Here is a 6,144-nt window from a genome sequence, read left to right as displayed (position 1 = left end):
AAAAATGAAACGGAAAGGAAAAACTCACCTGAAATTGAAAATTATCACCGGAAAGTAAAACACTCCAATCTTCAAAGAAGAAGAAGAAATGATTGATTTTCTTCCAAAAAAAAGCGCAAATTTTCACTAAAACGAAGGCTTCAAAATCTTAATGTATTTGGGCACAGTGAAAAAGGATGTACTCTGAAATCAAAATCTTCATCTTCGATTTCACAAGTTTGGAAAAGAAAAGGAATTTATGTCTCTAATTCTCTTGCTCCCATAGTTGAAGGAATTGAAGTTTTACAGGATCAAGTTAGCACAGAACCTTCGAATAGTGTTGAAAATAACCTTAATGTCAGTGTTGTTGCTGTTAACTCTACTCTTCCTGATGAAGATCTTACTGTTTCTAAGGACTTAGAAGGCCAGAAAGATTTTAGATTCTGCTCTTACCTCTGTCTCCCATGTTGTCTCTGATGTTACTAATAACTTATCTTCTATTCAGACTTCAGAAGTTTTAAAGCTTGATTCTCCTCTTTCTGCTGTCACTAATAGGGAAAACTGTTGTTCTAACTTTGAAGCCCTTACTGACCATTCTACCATTGTTTCTAATTCCACTTCACCTAAGGCCCCTGATGATGCTAATCCTTTAAAGGTTGAATCATCTCAACCAATTGTTTCTAAAAGGGGTAGAGGTAGACCTAGTAATGATAAAGTTCCTATTGTTGGTACAAAGAACAGATTTGATGTTCTTAACTCTGTTGATGACATTCCTCCTAGCCTTGAAAACCAGCAAAAGAAAGCTAGATCTGCTTCTTTGGGAGTTGCTAACTTGGTAAAGGAGATCAAATCAAAAAAGAATGATCATATAGAAAGATCTAATAGTCTCAATGTAGGAGGTCAATTGGGAACTTCCCCATCCCAATGATATTAAGCTTTTGGAACATAAGTGGACTTAACAGTCCTAAAAAAACAAGACAAAGTGATTTTTAGAGCTGTTCAGAACAATGTTGATGTATTATGTTTATTGGAGACTAGAGTTAAAGTTGAAAAATCTGAGGCTATTTTCAAGTCTAAATTTTCAAAATGGAATATCACTACCAACTATGACTATGATATTAATGGTAGAATTTAGTTACTTTGGAGGAAAGGTATTGACTTCTCAGACATTTATACTTCTGATCAAATAATTACTATTAAGGGCTTCTATAATGACTCTCCTCTTTTCATTTCGGCTATCTATGGTAGTAATGATGGAATTACTAGGAGACAGTTATGGTAGCAGCTTAAAGATGTGAGTTCTATAGTCAATCACTCCCCTTGGATGTTAGGAGGAGATTTTAATATCTTTTTGCATTCCTCCGAAAGTTCTGATCATGAATTTCTTGGTTATTACCTCACATCTGATATGAAAGATTTTCAAGACATTACTCAAGAGCTTGAATTGCTTGATCACCCTTATTTTGGTCCTTCTTATACTTGGAGTAACAAGCATAAAGACCTTTTTCTTGCAAGGAAGCTTGATAGGGTTCTCATAAATCCTAACTAGGCTACTTCCTTTCCTCTTTCTTTGTTGAATTCTCTGCTCTTGGTATCTCTGATCGTTGCATGACTATTGTCTCCCATTCCAAAGAGACTCCTACTAACATACCAAACCATTCAAATTTTTTAATTTCTGGTCTGATCACCCTAACTTCTTGAATGTGGTTCAAAATTCTTGGCTTCAAAATGTTCAAGGCAACCCTATGCCAATACTTTTCATAAAGCTTAAAAGACTCAAAACATCCCTCAAGAAGTTTAACAAAGACAATTTTAGTAACCTTCTTGATCGAGAGAAACTTAAAAGAATAGAACTGGAATCTCAACAACTCCTTACCCTAAAAGGAGAAGAAGGAATTGATAAGGAGCTCATCCTTCAAAATAATTTAAGGAATCTTGAAGAAGCTGAAAATTTATTCCTTAAACAAAAGGCCAAAGTTCAGTGGATAAAAAATGGAGACAAAAATCCAAAATTCTTCCACTTTATTCTTGCTTTTAAGAATATGAGAGATATCATAGGTGTCCTTATTGACGGTAATGGCAACAGATCGGAATCCTTTGATGCTATGGCTAAGGAAATTATCAGTTTTTCTCTAATCTGCTTGGTTCTACTGATATCAGAGTTAAGAACATTGATCATAATATTCTTAAACAATTGTTGGATTTTTCTCTGTCTCATGAAGCTTCTTCTAGCTTTGTTAAGGATCTTACTGTCAAAGAAGTCCAAGAAGCCATTTTCAGCCAAGGAGACGATAAAGCCCCTGGGCCAGATGACTTCTCTCCTTGTTTCTTCAAGAAAACTTGGTCTATTGTGGGAGATGATGTATCTTATTCCGTTCAATATTTCTTCAATAATCCCCACATAATCCAGCCTTTAACTCCACTGTAATAGCTCTTGTCCTAAAGTCCCAAATCCTAGAGCTGTTAAAGATTTTCGCCCCATTTCTTGTTGTTCTGTTATTTATAAAACCATTACAAAAATTTTGGTTAAAAGACTGTCAGAAATTCTCCCAGACATTATCTCTTTAAACCAGACAACTTTTATTAAGGGTATGAGTATTATTGATAATACCCTCATTGCTCAAGAAATTGTCAAAGGCTATGGTAGGAAATCAATCTCCCCTAGATGCTCCATGAAAATTTACCTTCATAAGGCATTTGATTCCCTCCATTGGGGATTCATCTATTCTATTCTCAAAGCTCTTAGCCTTCCTCCAAAATTCATTTAATGGATTGAATCTTGTTTCACTCAAGCAAAGTACTCCATCTCTTTTAATGGTTCCCTAATTGGTTACTTTAAGGGAGCTAGAGGCTTAAGACAGGGAGATCCTCTTTCTCCTACTTTGTTTGTTCTTGCTATGCATGTTCTCTCTAAAATGCTGAACTTGGCTGCTGTTAAATGTGTGTTTAGCTATCACCCAAAATGCAAGAAGATAGGGCTGACTCACCTATCTTTTGCCGACGATCTGATGATATTTTGCAAAGGCAATGCTGATTCTATTATGGGTGTTTTAAGTGTTCTTGAACAATTTTACGAAATTTCTGGGCTCCATCTCAATTCTTCTAAATGCGAATTTTTCGCTGATTGCTGTTCTTCAAGAGCTATGGATTTTTTTTAAAATAGATCTTTGGATTCAAAAAAGGGAGTTTACCTATAAAATACTTAGGTATCCCACTTGTTACCCGAAAACTCTACGAGAAGGAATGTGAAATGCTTATTGAAAAAATTAAACAAAGGCTCCAACATTGGTCTACTAGAAATCTGAGTTATGCTGGCAGACTTGAACTCATTCGTTCAGTCCTGTTCAGTGTCTCTAATTACTGGTGTAGGCAACTTATGATTCCTTAATCGATCCTATTAAAGGTTAATCAGCTTTGTTCCAGATTTTTCTGGAAAGGTGAAGACAAGGCAGCAGCAGGTGCTCGAGTCAGTTGGGATTCTATTTGCTTTTCTAAAGCTGAAGGAGGCCTCGGTCTGAAGAACATAAAAAGTTGGAACAAAGCGTGTCTTATTGATCTCTTAAGGAAAATCATTGCGAGAGATGGTTCTCTTTGGGTTGCCTGGTTACAGAATTACATTCTTAAGGACCATGATTTTTGGGATTATATTACAAGTTATAATTTGAGCTGGACTGTTAGCGGATTACTTAAAATGTGTGCTATTACTTTCCCTATTTTTTTCCTCTTCTGATCCGTTAAAGCTAAGGGATATATGGGATGCTATTCGAATCAAATGGTAAAAAGTCCACTGGCACAAACTAATATGGTTTCCCATACACATTCCAAAATTCAGCTTAATCTCCTGGATGGCGTTGCTGAACAGACTTCCAACAAGGGACAGGTTACTCAAAATGGGAATCACTTTAGAAGGGACATGTGTAAATTGCAACATTGAACATGAGACAAGAAACCATATTTTCTCTCAATGTCCTCTTGCTGTTCAGTATGTGGATTGCAGCTTACTTCCCTTGGGATGAAAATGATTATTCGAGCTTCATCAACATGGAAAGGGAAGTCTTTACTCATCACAATCTTGAAGATATCTTGGACTGCTCATATCTACATACTGTAGGTGGAAAGGAATCGCAGAATTTTTCAAGGACGACATAGATCTATTGAAGACATGTTAATGGCTATTAAAGAAGTCGTGGGGATACAACTTAAGGGTAGAAATATTAATATAATTGATATTATTAATGATAACCTTTGTAAAACTTGGGGTATTGTCTAATCAATATTTGTTTTTGTAAGTAGGGATTTTGTTGTTTGTTCTGATTGGTTGATTGTTTTGTAACAACACACTATTCTCTGGATAATAAAATCGATTTATCCACACAAAAAAAATCTACAGGCAAAGTTACAGAGAGAGCAGACAGAGCACCCCATTTTTCCCTCATTTTCCCCTTAGGGTGCGTTTGGTTCACGGAATGTAAGATTACCAGTGGGAATAAAATATTACCAGGGAATAGAATTACTGGGAATATTGTATTTTGTGTTTGGTTTGTTTAGCAGGAATGTAAGATTACCTTGTTTGGTTAAAGAAATAAAAGATTATTGGAATATATATTTGACCAAATTGTCCTTGTTATATATTTGTATAATATTACAAATTGTAAAATATTTATATATTTTCTTTAAAAATTAAATTCATAATATTTATATAATTTTTTTACAAAATTAAAAATATAAAAAAGGTTTAATGAAAGGGTAAAAAAAATTTTAACCCCTGAACTTCATATAAAATTTTAATTATAGACTTTTTTTTTGTAAATCTAAAATAATTTAAGGATAAATTTGTAATTTAACCTTCGTAGAATTTTTATTATTCAATGACAGAAGAATGATATTTTTGAAAAAAAAATAAAAATTTAAGGGCAGTTTAGTCCAAAACGCCGGTAATGTTACAATACCTAAGGGAATGAAGGTAATGACATTCCCGGTAATATACTCCAAAAAATCTACTATTAGTAATAAAACATTACCGGGAATGAGATTCCCGGCCAACCAAACATGGGAATGTGGGATTCTCATCCCATGGGAATCCCACAATCCTTGAACCAAACAAGCCCTTAATGGTAATTAAAAAATGTTTTATTATTTAATTATATTTTCTGAAAGGTTGAAAAACCTAAAAGGGAAGAGTGATTTTGTGGACGCCACGTGGCGAGGAGAAGAAAAAGACGGCCGTTGTAAAACGGGTAGATATCACATATCAGCATTCGTGGATGAGAGTGGGGCGATGAGATCCGATCAGTTTCTTTGACGTTATTGGTCCACGTTGGTTTTAGCTTTTGGAATATCGACACGTGTCCCGGGACCACGTCGGTGATGGAACTTTTGGACGTGGCTTCACGTGGTTGGGCCGTTACTTGGTGGTTCGAAATTCTACGTTTATTTATGGCTTAATACAAAAAAAGGGGACAAAATTATGTCTAAAGTTAATTTTTGAAGTTGGAAGAATTTTTTTGTTAAAATTAATATTTTTATTATATTTTTAAGTGTATGTCGTTTAAAAAATCGTTAAATGACACATGTCACGTTTATATTTTTTAAAATATAAATATTTTAAAAAAATATAAATATGACATGTTATAATTTAATTTATTATTTTAATAGTAATTACCTAAAAGTAAAACGGATGAAACATTAGGTACCTATTTTTAACAAAAAATTCTTCAGACAGCAAAAGTTAACTTTGAACATAGTTTGAGCACTTATTTTTATATTAATTAAGTCTTCCTTTATTAAGGCGTTGAGTAGTTAGAAGTTACATTTTTAAAATAAAATTTAAAAAATAATTACTTTTGTTAGCACAAATATTTTTTCTACACTTGAAAGTGTTACGGAGGAAACGTTAGGTAAATAGTTTTAGCGAAAAATCTTTAGGTTTTAAAGTTAATTTAGGGTAGAGTCCGGACACTTATTTTTGCATTAAGTTGTTTTTTAATATTTAAATGTTTTATTTATGATTTAGTCCCTGATTTATGTCTATTTTCTCAATTTAGCATCTAAATTCTTTTGTCTCGTATCTAAACACAAATTTTCAAATAAGGGCATAACCTTCTAGGGGTTACTCACATAAAGGTTTAACATTTTAAAATGATCAAATAAGGGCTTAATGTTTCT

This window comes from Hibiscus syriacus, unplaced genomic scaffold (genome assembly GCF_006381635.1).
Source record: "Hibiscus syriacus cultivar Baekdansim isolate YM2019G1 unplaced genomic scaffold, ASM638163v2 tig00017701_pilon, whole genome shotgun sequence".
Classification (NCBI taxonomy): Eukaryota; Viridiplantae; Streptophyta; class Magnoliopsida; order Malvales; family Malvaceae; genus Hibiscus; species Hibiscus syriacus.
This window is presented reverse-complemented; position numbering follows the sequence as displayed.